Below are 25,072 nucleotides of genomic sequence, written 5' to 3' on the forward strand. Positions count from 1 at the left end.
GCTTAAGAATTGGTCCCATACAACCGATGCCGTCGAAAGAGTCGACTTCATAGAAGGGTGGTCAGACTCATGGACTTGACTGATAGCGTGTCATCCTAACCCGAGGGGTTGGACCGTTACTCATAATATCGAACACTGAATAAGCTTGTCAAACTCGATGTATTTACAGGCCGTCATCAAATTGCAGGAATACATGCATGTATCGCTGATTTGGGCGTTAAACACACTAAACCATTGTCAAGCTGTGTAATGTTCTAAGTGCATATAAATTGTTTCTATTAGACATAACCGAGTCTGGGTCAAGAAAACCAATGGCTGATAGCATGAACAACGCTGTAAGCCGTCGGAATACGATGACCATTGTCACGTATTGCGACAAACTGATCTTCCTTGAAGCTCCCTTATGACAAGTAATTGCTGATAAAAACCTGTTTTGGTTTATAACAACATAAGAAACAAAATTACCCTTGAGATATATGGAGCACCTGCACACGATATCTATAGACCAACGGACGCCTAGAAGTGCTTCAAAGGCTGCCTAGTAGATCAATATCTCAAGGAATACTTTTTGTTGCAGCTTTAGCTTTAATGTTTAGCCATCTTCTGGTTCATTCCTCATCCAGGTAATGGCAACAAGGATTTCTTTTCTGCGGGAACTTTTAAGCATGTCGGGGCGTTATTATCCGTGTCAAAAGGAACAAGACTCAAGAGAAGCGAGTTCCCTCTCCACACGGCACTATGTGCGCATGTTCTTGCATAGGTTTTTGATTAGGAGAAACCAGGAAGTGGTTTCATTTGTCCGAGAAGCTATTTCCACAAATTCTTTTGAGAAGACAAAAATAGATTCTTTTATAGGGATGGAATAATGCAATCTGAGTCTTGATCCATGTGGCTACTGGGTTGGAAGTACTCAAAGTGGAGCACGTCGAAAGTGTGTGTTGCAGTGTTTTATGTCCATTATATTACGCATGTATACACGCACAACGCCAATCTCGATTTGAGGATATTTGCACTCAACTCCGGTTATAACGAACTCAAGGGTGAAATGTGGCCAGTCAGTCAGTCAATCAGTCAGTCAATCAGCCAGTCAATCAGCCAGTCAGTCAGTCAATCAGCCAGTCAATCAGCCAGTCAATCAGTCATTCAATCAGTCAATCAGCCAGTCAATCAGCCAGTCAATCAGCCAGTCAATCAGCCAGTCATTCAGTCAATCAGCCAGTCAATCAGCCAGTCAATCAGCCAGTCAATCAGCCAGTCAATCAGCCAGTCAATCAGCCAGTCAGTCAGTCAATCAGCCAGTCAATCAGCCAGTCAATCAGCCAGTCAATCAGCCAGTCATTCAGTCAATCAGCCAGTCAATCAGCCAGTCAATCAGCCAGTCAGTCAGTCAATCAGCCAGTCAATCAGCCAGTCAATCAGCCAGTCAATCAGCCAGTCATTCAGTCAATCAGCCAGTCAGTCAGTCAATCAGTCAGTCAATCAGCCAGTCAATCAGCCAGTCAATCAGCCAGTCATTCAGTCAATCAGCCAGTCAATCAGCCAGTCAATCAGCCAGTCAATCAGCCAGTCAGTCAGTCAATCAGCCAGTCAATCAGCCAGTCAATCAGCCAGTCAATCAGTCAGTCAATCAGTCAATCAGCCAGTCAATCAGCCAGTCAATCAGCCAGTCAATCAGCCAGTCAGCCAGTCAGCCAGTCAATCAGCCAGTCAATCAGCCAGTCAATCAGCCAGTCAGTCAGTCAATCAGCCAGTCAATCAGCCAGTCAATCAGCCAGTCAATCAGCCAGTCAATCAGCCAGTCAATCAGCCAGTCATTCAGTCAATCAGCCAGTCAATCAGCCAGTCAATCAGCCAGTCAATCAGCCAGTCAGTCAGTCAATCAGCCAGTCAATCAGCCAGTCAATCAGCCAGTCATTCAGTCAATCAGCCAGTCAATCAGCCAGTCAGTCAGTCAATCAGCCAGTCAATCAGCCAGTCAATCAGTCAATCAGCCAGTCAATCAGCCAGTCAGTCAGTCAATCAGCCAGTCAATCAGCCAGTCAATCAGCCAGTCAATCAGCCAGTCATTCAGTCAATGTAAATAAGTAACAACGAGTTCTAGAGGCGAGTTTGATAGCACATAATGGTACTTTAATGTATCACAATATAGGCCAATTCTGGAGCCTGAGAATGTTTAATTGGGCTATGCTTGCCTAGCTTTGACATGTTTATTTGTTTGTAATTAACTTCTATCAAACGACTTTTAGAGAATTCTAGTATTGACTTGTCACGCCGACCTCTTATGGTCTTATGAGCAACACACGTGTCCACGGGAGCGTAGTCAATTTCAACGTAATGACCTGCACGAGCATAACGCCCTCTGTACCTGTAACAAACCAAGTATTGTTTGCCCAAATTCTGTGCACCGACCATTTGTCTCATACGCGTTTTGTGAGCTGGTTTAGCTTATCCCGGCTTCCCAGTACATGTCATTACGACGATAGATTTCATGATCGTCATGGCATAAGATTCCATTATTCAGCAGAATGATTTGCTGGTTTGTTTTCGAACGCCGGACTCAGAAATATTCAACCTGTATGACATAAACATATGTATTTCCATAAAGTAGAGGGACTGATAAACAAGCAAATTTTGCTTATCCGAATGCCTCTCCCAAGATGCCTCTCCCTATGACGGCGGTCTGTAAATAATCGAATCTGGACCAGACAATCCAATGATTGACATCAGAGCATCAATCGACATAATTGGGACAAGATGTCAGCGAGCCTAACCACCCGATCCCGTTAGTCGCCACACACGACAAGCATAGTCGCCTCTTACGGCAAGCATTGGTTCCTGAAGGCCTATTCCAACCCAGATCTTCACGGGTCTTCAACAGAATTAAACCTATGATATTTATCCGCACCCGAACAACGCCATATCGACCGCACATTAGAAAGCAATTATTCTATTTGCGAGTCACGATATCGTGTATCAGGATGTGATAAAAAGTATCCGATTCTATTTGTGTGCCTCAAAGTCGGCTTTCATATCTCTGCTGTGTGTGTCTGTAGTAAAATACGCATTATGCCGCATTATGCATGAAACACAATTCTCGTTATGTCCATTTTGTATTAATTTTGCAAATAAATCATCAAATGAATTTTCAATAAATCTCCTGAGGTCTTATTAATTCAAAGGAGGAAAAATAATGTAAATTATGTTAACAATTTCTTCGTCATTAATATTCATTCGAATAACGCCAATACGAAGAACACGGCTTCATTTAAATTATATGTTACAGTTGCCAAAGTTGTTATAAAGATTGATGAGCGTTTAAAAATGTAAAATATTTGTAAATGGATCAAAAAGCAAGTTAAATTCATTTTACACAGAGGTGAAATTCATTATTTTGACAAAATCAATTACGGAGTCTCTTGAAAAATGTGTTTATTTAAAATGTATAATGACGACCCAATGCCAAGGGGAATATTTGCAGGGGATTTGTTGTTGATTATCTGTCGGAAAATATTTTTTTCTTCTCCCAAACAGATGTTTGTTGAGTCAAACCATTAACTGTAACAGAAGATTAATTTTAGAAATGTTATTTGTCAGCTTTGTACTTTTGCGCAAGTTTTCAAAGCATAAGGACTATAGTCAGACCCTGTTAGTCGGGACCCCGCTAATAAGGACCCTGTTAATCAGAAAACCTCGTCAATCAACAACCTGTTGATTACGACCCTCATTAATCAGGATCCCTGCTAAACAGGACCCAAGCAAAACAGGAGCCCCTTTAATCAAGAACCCATTAAACAGGAATGCCTGTTAATCAGGAACCGTCTTATTAAGTAAACCATTAATCATTATCATCGTTAATCAGGAATCCTGCTAAACAGGACCCCTGCAAAACGAGGGCGCCTTTAATCAAGAACCAGTTAAGCAGAAACCCTTGTTAATTATGAACACCGTTAATCAGGAACCCCTGTTAATAAGGACCCCGTTAAGCAGGAGCTCCAGTTTATCGGATGCTTACTGTTTAGTCATATTGAAAAGGCACTGTTCGAAATAATGATTATGTTTATGCAGGTATTTGTTAATTAAAACGATTCAGAGTGAACGGTACCGTCTGGATAAACGGGGTGTCACTGTACGAATATTTCCTGTTTAACAGGGGTTAGCGTGTTAGCTTATACTGATAGTATTGTTTTGCTTGTAGAAACAGCCGAAGATCTAAATTATAGTTTACTTTACTGTGTCGGTGCTTGATGCGGCGATATTCAAATGTTTGTCAATAGTGATAAATCCAAAGTTATTCTTTTTAGGCCTCAATCAGTTGTGAAAAACAAATGTTTTATTCATGTAGTGAACATATTTTAGAAGTTGTAGATAACTATTTGGGGTTACTGCTGACTGAACACTTAACACTTTTCACGTATGGCAAAGGTAGTTGCAAGTTCAGCAAGCAGAACTCGTTTTATTACAAGCTTTCAGAGGGGATGGAGTGTCGTACTTCGTCCACGCTGTCTGACACAACAGTGTGGTCGGCCATTCAATAAGGGTCGTGCATTTGAGGGACACAAAATCTATCATGCATTAATTCTGTACAATATGCGATTTTATTTGGCACCCAATATGGCGTTAATGGTGGTATGGCGTGGGTCCCTCCAAGAGAGAAATGTTGTTAGAATTTATAAACGTGTTAGTGATTTAACCAAGATCGAATCACTCGGAAAATCTTTGACGAGTAATAATTGGGCAGCCAGAAAAAAAAGAAATTTAAACTTCAGGGTACGTAATAAGCTCAGAGATCTTGGTTTAGAGCATTTTATCCCCTCTGAAAACAATTCTAACATATATTTTATTACTGCTGAAGTACAACGTGAGATATTTGATAGATTTAAAACTGATTGGAAACATGCTATTTTACAATAACAGAGTGTTTCGGGTAAGGGAAGTAATAAATTCAGATAATATTATATTGTTAAATATGAATACTCTCCTGATGCCTACGCTACGCGCCCTGCATGCACTTTCTAAGTTTAGAAGTGGAACAGACCCAAAAAACATCGAGCTTGGTCGATACTGTATTAGGTGAGGTGAGGTCCGGACTGATGCCGATTTATAGTGCTAGCTCACCGAGATACCATGCCGCAGTTTAACATGAATACCCCACTCAGACACAGAATACTGACTCCGAGCCGACCAGTCCTTGTTTTAGCCCCTTACGCCGAGCGCCAGACAGGGTAACAACAAGTACTATATTTTAACGTCTTTTGGTATGACGCGGTCGGGGATCGAACCCCGGACCTTCCGCTCTCCGGGCGGACGCTCTACCACTAGACCACGGAGGCGGTCTCGATACTGTATTAAGTCTGTTGTTGAGAGAGTCTGCTTTAACTGTGATAATGATGTTGAAGATGAGTGCCATGTACCTTTAAATTGTCCTATTTATACCGATGAGCGTTTTAAACTTTTACAAGAAACCCAAGCTTTAATGAACTTTGTGATATGCAAAAAACAACCTTCACTTCATCTTGCAATGTTTTATGTTCTTTCACTGCCAAAACCTGCCATAACAGTTAAATCTATTTTATATTATTCTATATTCATGTATATTTTTTGTATATTTTTTATATATACTTTTATAGCCTGTCGTATCTCCATATAGAGTAGCCTTACTTGTTTTATTTGGTATAGTAAAAAACGGATATAACGAACACGGTTATAGCGAACAATGTTCGAAAAATGTTTTGAATGATGTGATCACTGCTAATACAAGTCAATGCTGCAATTACGTGTATTGTGTTTTGTTTTATCCAAGATGGCGGACGTTTCCGAGCGAAAACGTATATAACGAACAACGGATATAACGAACTGATTTCTCTGGTCCCTTGTAGTTCGTTATATCCATGTTCTACTGTATATGTCACATTCACTGCAATGTACTCAGAGCGAATCTGAAGTTTTACATTTGATGAGAATATTAGTTAACTCGTCAGTTCTTGCAAATATAATGACACTCTTCTAATAATTTAGAAATAAGATTTTTTTTATTGAATAGAAACGGCTTAACGTCGCTGTGTTGTGTAACGCTGCATTCGGTAATATCAGTAATATTACGTTTGTCTGTAAATAATCTAGTTTTGACAAAACAAGCTAATTATTGACATCATGAGCATCGATATGTGCAGTTGGGATATATATCAACCAAGACAGCAATACCGACGACCCGACCCCGTTAGTCGCCTCGAGTTTAGACTTGACAATCCAATGATGAGCTTCGAGGGCATCGATCTTCGCAATTGTGATACGATGGCATGCATCAAACAAATCACCGAGCCTGAACACCCTATTCCTGTTAGTAGCCTCTCACGACAAGCATGGTTTGCTGAAGACCAATTCTAACCCGGATCTTCAAGGGGAACAAGCATGGGTTGCTGAAGACCAATTCTAACACGGTTCTTCACGGGGAACAAGCATAAGTTGCTGAAGACCAATTTTAACCCGGATCTTCACGGGGACAACGTATGGGTTGCTGAAGACCAATTCTATAACCCGCAACTTCAAGGGGGACAAGCATAGGGTGGTGAAAAATAATTCTATACCGGACCTTTATGGGGGACAAGCATGGGTTGCTGAAGACCAATTCTAACCCGGACCTTTATGGGGAACAAGCATGGGCTGCTGAAGACCAATTCTATCTCGGACCTTTATGGGGGACAAGCACGGGTTACTGAAGACCAATTCTAACCCGGATCTTCACGGGGAACACGTATGGGTTGCTGAAGACCAATTCTAACCCGGACCTTTATGGGGAACAAGCATGGGCTGCTGAAGACCAATTCTATCTCGGACCTTTATGGGGGACAAGCATGGGTTGCTGAAGATCAATTCTATCTCGGACCTTTATGGGGGACAGGCATGTGTTGCTGAAGACAATTCTAAGCCGGACCTTCACGAGTGACAAACATGGGTTGCTGAAGACCAATTCTAACCCCGACCTTCAAGGGGGACAGGCATGTGTGGCTAAAGACCAATTCGAAGTCGGACTTTTATGGGGGACAAGCATGGGTTGCTGTAGACCAATTCTAACCCGGACCTTTATGGGGTACAAGCATGGGTTGCTGTAGACCAATTCTAACTCGGACCTTGAACAGAATTCAGACCCGAAGTTCTGGGCCTAGACGTGTACTGCTTTGGTGAAACCCATTAGTACACGTAGAAGAATTTCCCAAAGGACACCAAAACTAACCACCGATTGTTACCATGGCAATTCTGTTTTTTCAAGATCCTGGGATCATGGCACGCCCAAGGGACTCAGCTCTGCACAGAATATCAATTAAGATTCCTTTTAGTGTTATTTGCAGTAAATGAAATATTATTGGAGATTAAGCATTGCCACTATGATCATTGTCCCTCTTCACTTGCTATTTCTATAGCGGTAGTGGGGTGGTCGGATAACCTGGTGGTTAAAGCGTTCGCTCGTCACGCCGAAGACCCGGGTTCGATTCCCAACATGGGTACAATGTGTGAAGCCCATTTCTGGTGACCCCCGCCGTGATATTGCGGTAATATTGCAACAAAGCGGCGTAAAACTATGCGCTCTTACTAACTCTATAGTTGTAGAGCGTCTGCCCGGCCGCGACATACCAAAAGACGTTAAGAGTTGGTAATTCCTGTTGCCTTGCCTGGTGCTCGGCATTAAGGGGCTAAAACAAGGACTGGTCGGTTTGAAATCAGTTTTCTGTGTCTGAGTGGGGTATTCATGTAAAACTGGTGCAAGGTATCTCAGTGAGCTAGCACTATAAAATTGGCATCAGTTCGGACTAATTGTAATACAAGCCACACACACATACACACACGTGCATGCGCGTCGCCATATATATTTCGCCTCACCTCAATGTTTAAATACATTTCACTGTCAGTGAGTGTTTCTTGTTTTACGACACAGAAATTTTACAACTATATAACGTTCGACTGTATCAGACACACCGGTGATTAATATCATGAGCATCGATACATTCCATTGAGGTACGATGACATGCATGTCAACGTGCCCCATCACCCGTTCTATTAAGTCTCCTCGACAATCGTAGTTTCCTAGGGACTAGTTCTACGCCTGAACGTTTGTCATCACAGAGTCACTCAGGTGAATCGTTTATATAAAGTATTTGTATTAAACATATTTGTAAGGCAGTGTCATACCTAGACTAACATGTTGTTTCTGAAATGACCATATATTACAGAAAAATAAACAGTTGTTAAATTATAATTTAATAAAATATTAAATGACTTTAATATTTTATTGAAATAATTTACCAACTGTAATACATGTTCATTTCAGAAACAGGATGTTAGTCCAGGTATGACACTGCCTTACAAATTACTGATACAAATTAAATACATGGCTTGCATGGGCTGTGTTGGATGTATTTGTTTCGGGGTCTGTATGAAAGACTATGTCATACCGATACGGGATAAAACAAGGACTGTTAGGTCGGAAGCACACACACACACACAAGCACAAATACACACACAAACATACACACAAGCACAAACACACATACACAAACAAGCACAAATACACACACAAACATACACACAAGCACAAACACACATACACACACAAGCACAAATACACACACAAGCAAACACACATATACACAATAAACACACACACACATGCATACACACGCGCCAGACATATAGACAGGCAAAAAAACACACGCGACGCTATATAAGTGAAATAATCTTGAACGCGACGTTCACCCTCGCCTCGCCTCGCCTCGCCTCGCCTCGCCTCGCCTCGCCTCGCCTCACCTCACCTCACCTCACCTCACCTCACCTCACCTCACCTCGCCTGTTACCCAAAACAGTAAATGTCACGCAAAACAATCTCTTCCCTTACTTGGGGGCACGGGTGGCCCAGTCGTCTAAGGCGCCGTGATTCGCTGTGCAGAGTTGCGTCCCTTGGGCACGCCAGAAACCTATGATTGTGGGTTCGAATCCCGGTTCGCCCCGATTATGTTTCTAGGTTTGTCAGCACCATACCCGTGCTCGTGGGTTTCACCGAAGTGGTAAACGTCTGAGGCCTGCATCACTTCGGCCTTTCCTCACACATTAAGCTGACACGCCGCGATATAACTGGAATACTGTTAAAAGCGGCGTTAAACCCAACTCATTCATTCTTCCCATACTTATAACATGGGCATGTACGTGTTATTGGGACTACATGTAGTTCAACTAGTTATGTGTACAAAGCCTATTTTGTAGCCTTGTGTCGACACCCACAGATACTGATCATGAGAGACAGAAGCTCTTGTTCCGTTTAATATGACAGTACATTTACAATGTTGTAATTACTTTACGGGGTTTGAGAAGAACAGGCGAGTGTTAATTAATATCGTGTGACCTCGATATATCGGACATCCGTCGATCACGTGTCAACTTCAAGACCGATTGTGTTGATTAGCAAGTTGTCGCACACATTCTGACAGAAGGACATCTGCATTGTCACGCAATAACGCAAACACCTGATATTGAATACGGTATCGATCTTTTATGGTTACACGGACCAGAACCATATGTTGATTAAAAGACTTTTCTCTCTCGACAGGTCCGGTAACGAATTAGTCAGTTACTAAAAAGGTCAGTTACTAAAAAAGACTTCAAAGACGCACAATCGAGGGAGTGAAATACCGCTCTCGTGTTCTAATCACTTAGAAAAGTATGTTTTTAAACGGTTATATTTGAGCAGAGTTTCTAATTCTAATGTTTTGCACGCTAAATCATTAAACCAAATAATGTCAACAAAAAGGACTAAATCGACAACATCCTCATCTTTGCGTACGTTTCCTTCCTCCACCATCAGTGAATACGGTCGCTTTGCAGTGTGGTCGATATTTTACCCAACGAATCATCACTGCATGGTATCAGAAAGGAAAAACAATAGGCTGATGTTTAATTTTATCACTTAGTGACTGCAAATGATAGGAATAAAAGACAGCGAAAGTCAATGTATTTTGCTTTTATTTTGGGCTTTAAATTCCAGAGTAATTAGTCTATAGTCACGTGTTAAAGCCTTTTTGAACTTCTTAAAAGTGTTTAATCAGTCTGACAAATAAATGGGCAAATGTTTCAGTTGACTTGTAAAATGACTGAAACATTTAGGCATTTTATACATTGCCGAAGTGAATCACATTTGACACATTGACTGTTCTACACATTGACAGTTTCATATACACGACGTTCTCAGTTACCCGGGAATACATCAGAAATGGACCCGTGAAGATCCGGGGTAGAATAGGTCTTCAACAACCCATACTTACGTAAGAGGCGACTAACGGGATCGGGTGTTCAGGCTCGCTGACTTGGTTGATGCATGTACTCGTATCCCAATTGCGTGGATCCATGCTCATGATGTCAATGACTGGATTGTCTGGTTCAGACTCGATTATTTACAGACCGCCGTCATATAGGATTGATATTGATGAGTGCGGCGTTAAAAAACAAAACGTCAGAAAAACGTCAGAAATGCGGTATAGAGGTGACGCCTACTATTTTAAATCAAATGAGCCCTACTCCGTGTCCAGACTTTTGCGAACGCTACCGTTGTATGCGTAGGGTGGAATATCTGATCCAGACTCGATTATTTACAAACCGCCTTCAAATGGTTTATTGCTGATAGCGGCGTTAAAAAACAAACAAACAAACAAACAAACAAACAAACAAACAAACAAACAAACAAACATATCTGGCAACCAGGGTTGAAAAGACTCAACCTGAGTTAACCAGGATTAACCAAGCATGACCTGGGGCCGTATTCGAAATAAAACTTTAGATATAATACAGAACAGCGTTCAGGAGAAGGAGGAACACAACAGCCATGTGTATGGCTATAACAAAAACTATACGAGAGGACAACATATTACATTTTTTGTCAAAGCTGACATTGCACCTTTTCCATTGTACTGCATGTAAAACGACCCGAAAGCTACAAATAACACACGGAACATCAAACAGAGATGCGATATCATTATAAAGTTCCTTTATCGATTCTGAAGTATTTATATAAACAATGTGGTGTTCTATTTCCGTGACGCATATCGGAAAACAGATGCCATCAATACCGAGTTAATCATGTTCATCAAAATGATTTTGTTCATGCCTGAATCAATAAATATACAGAATTGGCTTTAACGACGACGTCACTTGGAGGCTACTTACTGGAGTACTCCACCCAAGATTGAGTGATTATGAAGGAGTGAGGATTGTTTTACGCCGCACGTAGCAATATTTCAGAAGTATCAGACCGGTTTCTAGGTTTACCTGCTTCATTTCCGTGATCATGACTAAAGTGGTAATTAAACGTCTTAGACTTGTATAACTTCACAAGCTCACACGTCGACATGCGTTAAACCAAACTCACTCACTCAGAAACATAAACTGCTTCCTGAATCATTGTAGATGGTGAACTACAGACCCCATGGAAGACACGTGCGGTTATTGTTGAGACGAGGCCTTGTCCTGGTCTCATGCTCCGTGCCATTGGAGCCGGGAGACATGAAGCCAAGCAAACGACCATGCTGGGCAGTCGGCCATTGATCATTTCATTATTTAGATGACCAATGGTATTTCTTCTATTAGAGGACCGGAGGCACAATGTGTAGGGCCTGGTAGGATCCTACGATCGACGATTCAAAACGTAGATCCATGTCGTACTTGAGAAATGGCGTCCTGTAGATTTAGTTAATGACGTTCATGGTTGATAGCGTCTTGTGGTTTCACCGATATTGTCGTTCTTGAGAAATGGCGTCCTATAGATTCAGTTATTGACGTTCATGGTTGATAGCGTCTTGTGGTTTCACCGATATTGTCGTTCTTGAGAAATGGCGTCCTGTAGATTTAGTTTTTGTCGTTTATGGTTGATGGCGTCTTGTACTTTCACTGGTATTGTCGTTCTTGAGAAATGGCGTCCTGTAGATTTAGTTATTGACGTTCATGGTTGAAGCCGTCTTGTAGTTTCATCGGTATTGTCGTCCTTGAGAAATGGTGTCCTGTAGATTTAGTTTTCGCCGTTAATGATTGATGGCGTCTTGTAGTTTCACCGGTATTTTCGTTCTTGTGAAATGGCGTCCTGTAGATTTAGTTTTTGTCGTTCATGGTTGATGGCGTCTTTTAGTTTCACCGGTATTGTGGTTCTTTAGAAATGGCGTGCTGTAGATTTAGTTATTGACGTTCCTGGTTGATGGCGTCTTGTAGTTTCACCGGTATTGTGGTTCTTGCGAAATGGCATCCAATAGATTTAGTTATTGACGTTCATGAATGATGGCATCTTTTAGTTTCACCAGTAGTGTCGTTCTTGCGAAAAGGCGTCCTGCAGAGTTAGTTTTTGACGTTGATGGTTGATGACGTCTTGTAGTTTCACCGGCATGTCGTTCAAGGTGAAAGGTGTCATATAGATTCACTGGTATTATCATGATAATTCGTATTCATATTCGGTGGTGTCTTGTTGTTTCCGTATTGTCAGCTGTATATCACTGTCAGTTTTAGAATATGTGACCATGTGGAAACAGCAAGGGCATCAGTTGTAGAACCATACATCAGTGCACCTTTGACGCGGTAACGTCGAATCAAAATAATTAGAGACCGACTTCGTGGTCAAGCGTCCGTCTGGTGTGCGAAAGGTCGTGGGTTCCATCCCCGGCCGCGCCGTACCAAAATACGTCAAAAGATGGCACTTGTTGTTACCCTGCCTGGCGCGCGGCATGGGGGGGCTAAAACAAGAACTGGTCGGCTCGGAGTCAGTTTACTGTCTCTGAGTGGGGTACCCATGTTAAACTGAGGCAGCATTATTAATCGGCATCTGTCCGAACTATTACAAGCAGCCACACACGCACGCACGCACGCACGCACGCACGCACGCACGCACGCACGCACGCACACACACACACACACACACACACACACACACACACACACGTCGCTTTATCAGTATAACAATCTGGAACGCCATTTCACCTCACCACCTCCAAATAACTAAGTCATATCGGCCGTTGTAAATATCTGTTCTCAACGAGGCTGGAGCGCTCAGCCCCGGGGCTGGCAGTAGGAGTAGGTAGCTACATGTGCCTTGAGGGCAGTGGGTGAGAAAATTAGTTCAACAACACAGGGAAAATTAGGGTAAAGGTGACGTGTATGCATCAGAAAGCTTTGAGGAAAAACAAAGGAAGTATCATCGGACCGCCGAGCCGACATAATTGCATGATGTCTTTACCTAATCCACTCACTTCTGTCTTCATGTTAATTCCCATTTTTTCGTCTAAATTTGGTTGGTGATCCGAAAGGCAGATATTCGGCAGATCACTACTTCGTTTTCATGACTACCATATGTTGTCTGTTGTGAGACGTACAATTACGACATATGTTGTAAACGTTAGAAACGCAAAGTTGCCAACGATGAGTTGGCCGACGTTAGAGATCAGTTCAAAATGTTGATGTTGGATGAAAATCGTAATTCTTTAAGGATGTGTGTGTATGTGTGCGTGTGTGTGCGCGCGTGTGTGTATGGGTGTGTGTGTGTGTGTGTGTGTGTGTTGCGCTTGTTGTTTGTGTGTGTCTGTCTTTCTGTCTATATCTTTGCATGTGTGTGTGTTAGTATGTGTGTTTCTGTCTATGTGTGTGTGCTGGTTGTGCGTGTGTGTTTGTGAGTGTCTGTGTTTCTGTCTATGTCTTTTTCCGTGTGTGTGTGTGTGTGTGTGTGTGTGTGTGTGTGTGTGTGTGTGTGTGTGTGTGTGTGTGTGTGTGTGTGTTCGTGTGTGTGTGTGTGTGTGTGTTCGTGGGTGTGTGTGTGTGTGTGTGGGGGGGGGGGGGTGCAGCTTTGCAAATATCAACTTTTTAGTGATGTGGAGTTTAAGTTATTATATAAAGTAAGCCATCATGTACAGGCTGCCGTTGGCACACACACGTTCCTGCTGGTGTATACATTTGTGTGGCAGATGCACACAGACGCACTTGACAAAAATGGGCGACATCTTCTCGGACCGTTCACGATATTTTAACATGTATTTTTCTTTGTAGGTCGGGAACATTCAAATTGTATACACGGCAACAGTATACATGCACGAAACATTAATTTTGAATCTGAGGAGTGAAACAGTTGACATTGCTTAATGTTCCTGCGGCTTGTGTTTCTGTGATGAGGTTGCTCGGCAACACCCGCTTTCAGTTTTGGCTTATATCCCTTGTGGTTCTCGCACGTCAAATTTAATTACCCTAGAATAATCAAGCCGAACGCCCTTAATACTAACAATGAGCATTGTAACTATAGATTCCGTACACCAGTGTAAGCTCAAGGTGTTAAGTAACACATATTATTACATTCTAATAGTGTGGGGGCGGCAGGCGGTTAACAACCCTACTGGTTTCCAATTCAATAATGGGGGACCAGAGGAACATCTCGAAGCCTCTTGCCCAAGGAGGCATCTCATGTGACCTGGAGTCATTTATCTCTGAAGAGTCAGACAGCCAAACACGGTCACCCACCCATCTACTCTCCGCAACCAACGTTGCTGAAGTTCGTCTAATTTATGAACGTGCGCTATACACAAGACCTCATTCCACGCACTTCAAACCGAAGAAATCAATTTATATTTATATTTGTATAACACACATATAAGATCAATCAATATTTCATGATAATATAATCATATGTGTTGCATTTCTTTATCATTCAAATTCAGAGAGTGGATAACTTCATCTTCGCGTCATTTAAAACTGAAAACTGTTCATTGTCGGGAGTCAAAATATAAAGAGATTTTGGTTGTTCAATAAAGTACATTTTAAAAACAAAATGGTTTTCAAACTAAAAATAACATCAAGATTTGCATGAAGATCATTAAACTGTCATTAGCAAACACGGAATTTATACCTCGCAGGCCAAGTTGTTCCGGGTTCTGGTTTGTTTGCACCTACTCGGAGGTTTCGCTAAAGCTGTATATTTTAGTAGACCTGAACCACTTGGTTTTTTCCTTCAAGAATACGCTATCACGCCCCGACATAACTTTAAAACGATATCAAACACACAAACACTCTCACTCATTCAGGCACAGATGGCACAGATGGCCCAGTCGTCTAAGGCTCCGTAATTTGCTGTGCAGAGTTGCGTCCCTTGGGCACACCAGAAACCTATGATTGTGGGTTCGAATCCCGGTTCGCCCCGATTATGTTTCTAGGTTTGTCAGCACCATACCCGTGCTCGTGGGTTTCACCGAAGTGGTAGAGGTCTGACACCTACATCACTTCTGGCTTTAATTTCCTCCCACATTAAGCTGACACGCCGTGATATACCTGGAATACTGTTAAATGCTTTGTTAAACCCAACTCACTCACTCATTCAGGCTGTGACATTGGGAAAACATTAAACAGCACTACAAAGGAGGACCAATATGGACGCGAACGAAAAATACTAGTTATATTATTTACGCTTTACCTCAGAGGACACCAAAACCTACCATCGTCATTCGGGTTACTTGAAAAACAAAACAAGAATTTAACTCACAAGCACTTATTTTTTAAATGCCAATTGTGTGTATGGCGGGTCTAACGGTAGAGCAGTGCATGTTTATCCATTTCGCGAACATCTGATGTGCCCATTGATTTACAGTGATCCATTCATAAACTATTCGCGAACATCTGATGTCCCCACTGATTTACAGTGATCCATTCATAAACTATTCGCGAACATATGATGTCCCCATTGATTTCCAGTGATCCATTCATAAACTATTCGCGAACATCTGATGTCCCCACTGATTAACAGTGATCCATTCATAAACTATTCGCAAACATCTGATGTCCCCATTGATTTCCAGTGATTAATTCATAAACTATTCGCGAACATCTGATGTCCCCACTGATTTCCAGTGATCCACTCATAAACTATTCGCGAACATCTGATGTCCCCGCTGATCTCCAGTGATCCATTCATAAACTATTCGCGAACATCTGATGTCCCCACTGATTTCCAGTGATCCATTCATAAACTATTCGCGAACATCTGATGTCCCCGCTGATTTACAGTGATCCATTCATAAACTATTCGCGAACATCTGATGTCCCCGCTGATTTATAGTGATCTATTCATAAACTATTCGCGAACATCTGATGTCCCCGCTGATTTACAGTGATCCATTCATAAACTATTCGCAAACATCTGATGTCCCCACTGATTTACAGTGATCCATTCATAAACTATTCATCACAACTTTACCTCTTACGCCTCATGGAACTTTATCGAATCTGTTTTGGCATATACTCGAGGTTTATTATTCTTCAGACGTTTTGAATTATACATAGATTAGGTTTGACTCATTTATCAGCGATACTTCATAAAACGTAATGCTGACCATCAACATTCAGCGAACAATGTGTTATTAAGGATCCAGGAACATCCGTGGTTCACAGGTTCCCGTTTTGACATTTCCCCAGTAACGTCCTTCAAATGTGTTGATAAGGACCCAAGAATATTCATGGTTCATAGATTTCTGTTTTGACATTATCAACATTACTCCAGTAACGTCCTTCAAATGTGTTTATAAGGACCCAAGAATATCCATGGTGCACAGATTTCTGTTTTGACATATAACAACATTCTCCAGCAAAAGTGCTTCAAATGTGTTATTAATAATCTCGGGAACCTTCGTGAATCAGAGATTTCTGTTTTGACATATAATAACATTCTCCAGTTAAAGTTCAACAAATATGTTATTAAAGATCTCGGGAACCTTTGTGATTCAGAGATTTCCGTTTTGACATATAATAACATTCCCAGTAAAAGTTCAACAAATATGTTATTAAAGATCTCGGGAACCTTCGTGATTCAGAGATTTCCGTTTTGACATATAATAACATTCCCAGTAAAAGTTCAACAAATATGTTATTAAAGATCTCGGGAACCTTCGTGATTCAGAGATTTCCGTTTTGACATATAATAACATTCTCAAGTAAAAGTGCCACAAATGTGTTATTAATTATCTTTGAACCCTTCTTGCTTCTCAGCTTTCCGTTTTAACGTATAATGACATTCTCTAATATGTGTCATTAAGGTCACATCGGTCACGTTATAATTCACAGTGAAAAGATGGAGGTGGCAAAGATGGAGACTTCCATGTTGTCAGGATTGTACAACATTTCTCCGGAAAAAGATCCAATGGAATTTGCTGATAAGCGTCCAGGGAACATTCACGAGTCACAGACTTCCGCCTTACCACATTATGATATTCCCCTTTAAAAGTCATATACAATATGTTTTAATGTCTTATATGGGTTATTCCCAAATCACAGTAAAAACGGGACACACACACACACTATTCTTTACCAAGGGACTTCTATTTTGCCATAAAATAACATGACTCCAATAAATATCCTATACAAGGTGTTAATAAGAGTCCAGGAGTCGCCAGGAGACTTTCGTTGTACCATTCAACAACATTGTCCGTCAAGATGTTTATAAATTGTGTTAATATGTTCCAAACAGTATTTACGATCCAATGGTTGTCGGTACTAGCAAGTTTGTTCGTACTCTGAAATCATGAATATGTTGACTGTCACTTACCTTGAAATAGCTGTCTGTAACAAGTACGATCCATAAATACCACCACGATCTGCACTGATTAGAGTAGGTTGTCTCGTTAAGTTCCTTCCCCAACGCCAACCCTCACCGTGCTGCTGTCGTCGACTGTCGCCTCCCCCACTCGCAGCCAACAAAGCTCTGCTCTGTGTTACGCTGTGAACGAGGACTATTACAGCATGCTGGTTTATATGCAATAGACTAGAGCTTGTGTTTCTAACTTATCCTCGGATTATCGATCATTCGGGCGTTCTTCACCGTACCCGTACTCGAAGGACGACTGCCATTGCCTATGTGACAATCTATTTGTATACAAACTCAAACTAGAGTCGTTGGTTCAGCATTGGTATTAAAAAAGCATACTGTAAATAGATGATGCTTTGTTATATAAGAGATGGCTAGCTTCCATAAATGCATCTTAATGTTCAAACTAAGTATATGCTTAACGTATTAGTTCTGTTTGCACAAAAGTGATTTTAGCGATACGACGATCGTAAATCTCATAACCTAACAAAGACATACGGCAGTAAGATCTTGTGTAGGAGATTGATTCGTGAGTGCGTGAATGTTGTGTAACGCCGCAGTCAGCTGTTCTAGGCCAAACAAACCAGTCGTGCAAAATATTTTGCATTTGGAATCATAGAAAGAGTACGGAAAAAAATTGCAACATTAAGAACGATTTTATTTGAAATACATTCTTTGATTCATTTACGAAACCACCAAACTGTCATCGCTAAATGCAACGCTATTGTCAGCAATTTCGGACCTTATCAAAGTATTATCATGGAGCTGTGCTCCTGAGACCAGGAAGCAGAAAAACGAATAATAGACAAAGTGGTCAAACTTTTATTATTATCAGCCAGATGCAATAAGAGAGCCAGGACCCCAATTGTCACATACAATGAACCCTGATAAATACACCATGAACGAATATACCAGCACGTAAACTAGGCATATGTATACCAGCCATTACAAAGGATGTCTGGAACCACGCTCTGGCACGAACATCGTCAAGACATCCAGATAGCCAATTAAGTTGGCTGTGACAAATAAACACCTGGGAGTCTATTTAACTCAACGCTCTCTAATGAGTGAATAACCTCTGCTTATAATGAGCTGGATGGGGAGCAATGGACAGTCAGGCCCCATCTCTGAAATAGACTCTTTGGCACTAAGGTTAGAGGAAGACGCCTAAATAGAAATTTAGCCTTATAGAATAAAGTCGCTTGGATTGAAAAAAGGAAATTCTTAACTTACAGAGCATACATGAACTTGACCAACAGAAGTTATTGACTTCCAACAATGAAAAGGTACTTGACCTTAGCTAGATAACTCAGAGAAAACATGCTATGCAGGTAATACAATACAAAGGAGGGTATACAATATAATACCCTAGCTTGGCAGAGAAACACCAGAGGTAAGTCAGTATAAAATATAAAACTGCCCCAGAATTAATTACCTACTGGCGAAACTGAGTTTCCAACGACCATCTACCCGTCATGGTCAAAGGATAACTGTTTACACTCGGTTGCGTCGACGTTCTTCAACGAGAAGCGCGGACCTCAGTTGAGTCACCCTCGCAAGCTACCAGTGACCGCTTTCTTCGGCCGTGAGCGAATAAAAATGTGCTTTCTAAAGTAGGGAAAATACGAACAGAAAACTACTGAACCAAAATGATTTGTTGTTTTTTTGTTTAACGATGCACTCAACAATATTCCAGCTATATGACTGCTGTTATGTACTCAATCTAGTGAATGACATCAAGAGCATCGATCTACACAATTAGGGTACGATGACATGCCTCAACCAAGTCAGCGAGCCTGACCACCCGATCCCGTTAGTCGCCTCTTACGACAAGCACAGTCGCCTTTTACGGCAAGCATGGGTTGCTGAAGACCTATCCTCGGATCTTCACGGGTATTCGTTTCAAAATAATTTGCTGAATTTGTTCTACCCAAATGTACCATTCACATTTATAGCCAGATACGTACAAATAGTAAGGTGGCAAAAATGCCTACAAATACTGGAGAAATATTTACATAGTAATAGATAATCCCGCTACGGCTTGAGAATCGAAGTTACTAAAACTCTCCAATAAGTGGATAACGTTGCATACACATATTAGATAACATAAATAATCGACACATGATAAGAGCACAGGAACAAAGTAAACAGACAAATTTGCTCGCGATGGGGGCGGGGCGACCTTTCGTCCCCAAAACACAGAAAGTCTCACCTCAGCGAACTGAGACATCCTATGGGGGATTACATGTTTGGAAAACAGGAGGGGTCTTGTGAACAGAATTCAATAGGCGAGCGATAACTCACCACTGGTAGGAAGAGAGTGGCCAAGCTAGGACAGCTTGATGTGACATTTGTTGGTGAGCAAGGATGTCGATATTGATCATCACTTGAATCATGGCTAATGTACAAATAGATTTGCAGTATTAGTCCTTCCCATCGTGGAGGCAAAGTATTGTGATTTGAAAGTATTTTTGGTTTGTTTGTTGTTTAACGCCGCACTCATCAGTATTCCAGCTATATGGCGGCGGTCTCTAAATAATCGAGTCTGGACCAGACAATCCAGTGATTGATATCATGAGCATCGATCCACGCAATTGGGATACGATGACATGCATCAAGCAAGTCAGCAAGTCTGACCACCCGATCCCGTTAGTCGCCTCTTACGACAAGCTTAGCCACCATTTACGATAAGCATGGGTTGCTGAAGACCTATTCTACCCCGAATGTATTGAGGCAGAGAGCATATATGTGTACAGGTAAGGACAACAACATTAATAAGATAACAAAAGGTGGAAAATAACAAAGGTAGAAACTAACAAGGGAAGCCAACAGATGATTGGCGCTGATGGGTGATTAACAACAGACAATGGAAGCCAACACTTTACAGTAATTAGCGCTGAAGGTATGGATGCCAGTTCATACGTTGTCGTTGATAAGTAACAGGTAAGGGACACTGGGCAAACGGGATGTCGGGGTAATTAGCACTGATAGTGAAAGAATGAACACAGCAAAGGGCAAATTGAAGCCAGCTAGGTAATTAGCCCCGACAAAGATCAAAGCAATAAGTCCCAAGCAGTAGGCAGATGCCTATGCTCCGAAACGTTGTGTTCCTCATAATAAAGATGACATCCATATTATTTCTTCCTTATGTGTATCACTTCTAAATGCCTATCAAAGACCTCTGAGGCGGTATTTTATATATTATACTGAACAAAAAGGTTGGTGATAATGGATTTTAAAAAAAAAAATTTTTTTTTTTTTTTTTTTTTTTTGGGGGGGGTATTTTTTATTTTGTTTGCTCAGGCTTAACTACCAAAACATAACCCCTGCAATGTTCCTGATTCCTAACTTTTGTTTATCAGTATATCATAAAACAGCGACTGTTTCGGTCCAGACAATGACGGGCCAGTGATATAGCTAGATTGTATTACCAGTAAAGATAATATTCTTCCGATACAAATTACAGGCATTATTGAACAAACAATGAATAATGGCAGTTGTGTCTATCGCTGATTGTTGTTCGCTGCCAGATGTCTTCAGCATGCAACGATTATACACCTGGTAAGATTGTCACCCCTAATAACATAAATCATTTGTCAAGCACCGGTGAAGCATAATTGTATTATACAACGCCTCGTATACGCAATGTTTACAAACATACGCAACAGTTCCCACACGGCAATTTGGATCGACCACTGATAACAAGGTCTGCTTGATTGTAGCCACAGGAAGGGCTCCTTTTCCACCCTGTTGAGGTTTCGCTATTGTTGTGGCATATCTGTTGATTTCAATACCGATGATTTAGTTACTGTCCGTTGAATAAGACACAACACATGTACACACTCGTAGTGTTTTAGAACGGTTTTAAGCCTTAATGTCTTAACTAACAACCATGTACGTATACAGCATGAAGGTTGTAAAATACTGATTTGGTAAGCCTATGTTACAACAACGTGTTCCTAAAAAGTAATGTCATGCGATTTTGTTCAACGCCGCACTAAGCAATACTCCCGCTATATGACAGTAGCTTGTAAATAATCGAGTGTGGACCAGACAATCCAGTGATTAATATCACGAGGCCGTAAGGGGAACGTTGCCCACCCGTTGCCCAACCATCAACCTTTTCACAACGAGACTGACCATCCGATCAATTAACCAATGACAATCAAGGGTTGGTGTGGGACAATTCTAACCCGGGGGTCTTGAAAGGTTATTCGCCACAATATCAATATCTACAACCCGCGTCACATAAATTACAAATTAAACATCTTAACATCTCATTCCCTTGACAGACCCGTGAAAACCCGAGTTAGAATAAGTCTTCAGCAACTCTTGCTTGCCGTAAAAGGCGACTATGCTTGTCGTAAGAGGTGACTAACGGGATCGGGTGGTCAGGCTCGTTTATTTGGTTGATGCATGTCATCGACCCCACTTGCGTGGATTGATGCTCATGATATCAATCACTGGTTTGTCTGGTCCAGGCTCGATTATTTAGAGACCGCCCCCATACTGCTGGAATACTGCTGAGTGCGGCGTAAACAACAAACAAAACAACCATTCCCATATATATATATATATATATATATATATATATATATATATATATATATTGGTTGAAAGGGATCTGGGCAACCTGGTCGGAAGTATCCAGCATGTAGAGAGTAGATATATTAAGGTGTCACATGTAACGTTTTGCCTGTTAAGTCTGCAGTTAATGTACCTCTACGTTGCAAACACAGACACCTTCCACCATGGCAAAAGTAGCGTTAACAAAGTTAGGGTGATGCTATGACCTTGTTTGGCGAGGCCTGTAACAGTAAAAGACTTAACACTCCCGAGTGTAGGATCGATGACCCATGATCGACTGTTGTGGACGTCTTGACACTGGAGGTATCGCTGCTCGAAATTCTCAAATTATATAGTTTAATTGGGATATATAAAAAGACTGTGTTTTCAGTGCAGAGCTATGTTACCTGTTCACTTAACTGTATTAATTTGAATTGGAACTGAACGAGCAAATGTGTCAGTGAGTTAGGTCAACGCCGCTCTTAACTGCTTCCAAGTTTATATCACGGCGTGTCGGTTTTTGTGAGAGGAAAGCTCGAGGTGATGCGGGTCTTAGACGTTTACCATCGGGTATGGGTATGGCGCTGACCAACCTAGGAACATAATCGGGACGAGACGGGATTCGCACCCACAATCATAGGTTTTGAGCGTTCCTTATGGACGCAGATCTGCACAGCGAATTGTGAACGAGCAAATGACGAAATTAAACCTGAACCAAGATTTCGAGTGAAGCGTCATGGTTGAGTCGAAAGTTTTGAATGGGTTTTCGTTCTGAAGCCAGGAATCATATAGCCGTTAACATGATGTTGGTGTTTGTTTGATATTGGTGTATGTGTAATTGCGCCCAATAAGCGTGTCAGTAACCTATGGTTGTAGTATCAAATCCCAGATTCGCGATGATTATGTTTTTGAAAGCCTTAGCAGCTTCATGAAAGTTGCAATCGTCCGAGACCTGCATCTCTTCGGGTCTCCCTCCCACATCAAATTGGCATCCGGGGTAGAATTGGTCTTCAGCACCACATGCTTGTCGTAGAGGCGACTAAAGGGATCTGGTGGTCGCGCTCGATGATTTGGTTAATTCATGTTATCGGATCCCAATTGCTAAGATCGATGCTCATGATGTTGATCACAGGATTGTCTGCCCCATCCTCGATTATTTAGAGACCGCCGTCATGCAGCTGGAATAATGCCGAGTGCGGCGTTAAACAACCACAAAAAAAAAATCCTTCAAAACGTATTACAGTATGTGAATACGGGTCTGAGATCGGGCATCGTGTCATCTATAACTCAGAAACTCCCCAATCTCATTAAAATCAGATATTTGCTATAGCTACCGCTAAACATATATCAGTGGACATCCCATAAGTCACGTCAGAACTACTTTTCGCTTTAACCGACCAATGAAATGACTAACATAAAATGTACATTCACCCAGTCAGAAAGCATTTTCTCGAGCTATACGACACTAGTTTCAACTGGCCACATTCATTCGATACTACATTTTGAAAAAATATTATGACAAGTTCTCAATTCAAAATTTCAAAATTGAATAAAGAACATTCAGGAATGTCTAACAGATGGTCGAGATTGAACGGCATTACTTCCCACGGGCTATGGAAAATATTCCGTTGAAATGTTCATCCCGTCGAAGCGAGAGACAGACAATGATTTTGACGGAATAAATCGTACAGCCTGTAACTGACGTTCAGAATACCCCGTGTTAACCTTTTCGAGGTTGCATGATTGGACAACACATTCCGACTGTCACTTCCTGATCTGGTAAACGACCCTCTGATTGGTGAGATGAATCTGATGTGACCTGTAATTTGATGTCCTCAGATCTTTGTGGTTGCGAAAACTAAGATCTAATGAGATTGAGGATGCCACAAAATGTTAGGAATAGTAAGTGAGTGAGTTGGGTTTAACGTCGCTTTTAACAGTATTCCAGTTATATCACGGCGTGTCAGCTTAATGTGGGGGGAGGCCAAAAGTGATGCAGGTCTTTCACTTTGGTGAAACCCACGAGCACGGGTATGGTGCTGACAAAACCAGAAACATAATCTCTGTGAACCGGGATTCGAGCCCACAATTATAGGTTTCTGGCGTGCCCAAGAGACGCAAATCTGCAGAGCCTTTAGACGAGTGGGCAACCCGTGCCCCTTGTTAGGAATAGATTCTGACCAGTGGAAGAACTGAATTTATACTAGTTGCAAGAGAGCGGACGTAATTCAAACTCCTTCCACACCGACACCGCATCAAATATATTTGTGTACCGATTACATAACTCTTACGGACAGGGTGGGGTGGTAGTTCACGCGAAACGGACGACACTGTGTAAACTGGGCGGCTCCTTTGATATCACCTCACAACATACTTTTAATGTATGACCCATTAAACGATGATACACATCAGGATCGCGGAGAAAATACAAGATTCGTTCTCGTTGAATATACCAAGCCACCAATTCATCTTTCATAAACTTTTTGTGTCTTTGTGCTTAATATATCCACATATCAACGAAAATATGTAATACATGTATCCACAAAAAAATATACATATACAGGCTAGGTATTTGCCCACAGCAACACCTGCATAACTGTTTATTCACGCGTGGTGTGGCAGATCGTAATTGACCGAGAGCAGGTATTGTAGAATCACCTGTAAATAAGGCCGACACTGTAATTAGATACAACGTACTTATGAGAATATGAGAATTGTCATAAGAAGGCTGTTGCGTTTTTCTTTACTGTTACCATTATCATACCAAAACTGGCAATACATTTAAAAGTTGCTTTCGTGTCACAATATTCACTCAAGTTTTCCTCAATCGCATTGAAACATCATTCCCATTGGTCAGTTCGACAACGTAATTAC

General features: G+C 41.4%; 1 protein-coding gene across 1 annotated transcript in view; it reads right to left on the minus strand.

Annotated features, from left to right (window-relative positions):
- Window positions 1-17,735, minus strand: part of LOC124148049 (PDF receptor-like) — a 257,692-nt gene extending 239,957 nt beyond the window's left edge. The window contains exon 1 of the mRNA XM_048386698.1: window positions 17,594-17,735. The gene's annotated coding sequence lies outside the window, so the exon portion shown is untranslated. The remainder of the gene's footprint in view (window positions 1-17,593) is intronic.
- Between the last annotated feature and the right edge of the window lie 7,337 nt (window positions 17,736-25,072).

This window comes from Haliotis rufescens, unplaced genomic scaffold (genome assembly GCF_023055435.1).
Source record: "Haliotis rufescens isolate VD_foot unplaced genomic scaffold, xgHalRufe1.0.p SCAF_10, whole genome shotgun sequence".
Taxonomy (NCBI): domain Eukaryota; kingdom Metazoa; phylum Mollusca; class Gastropoda; order Lepetellida; family Haliotidae; genus Haliotis; species Haliotis rufescens.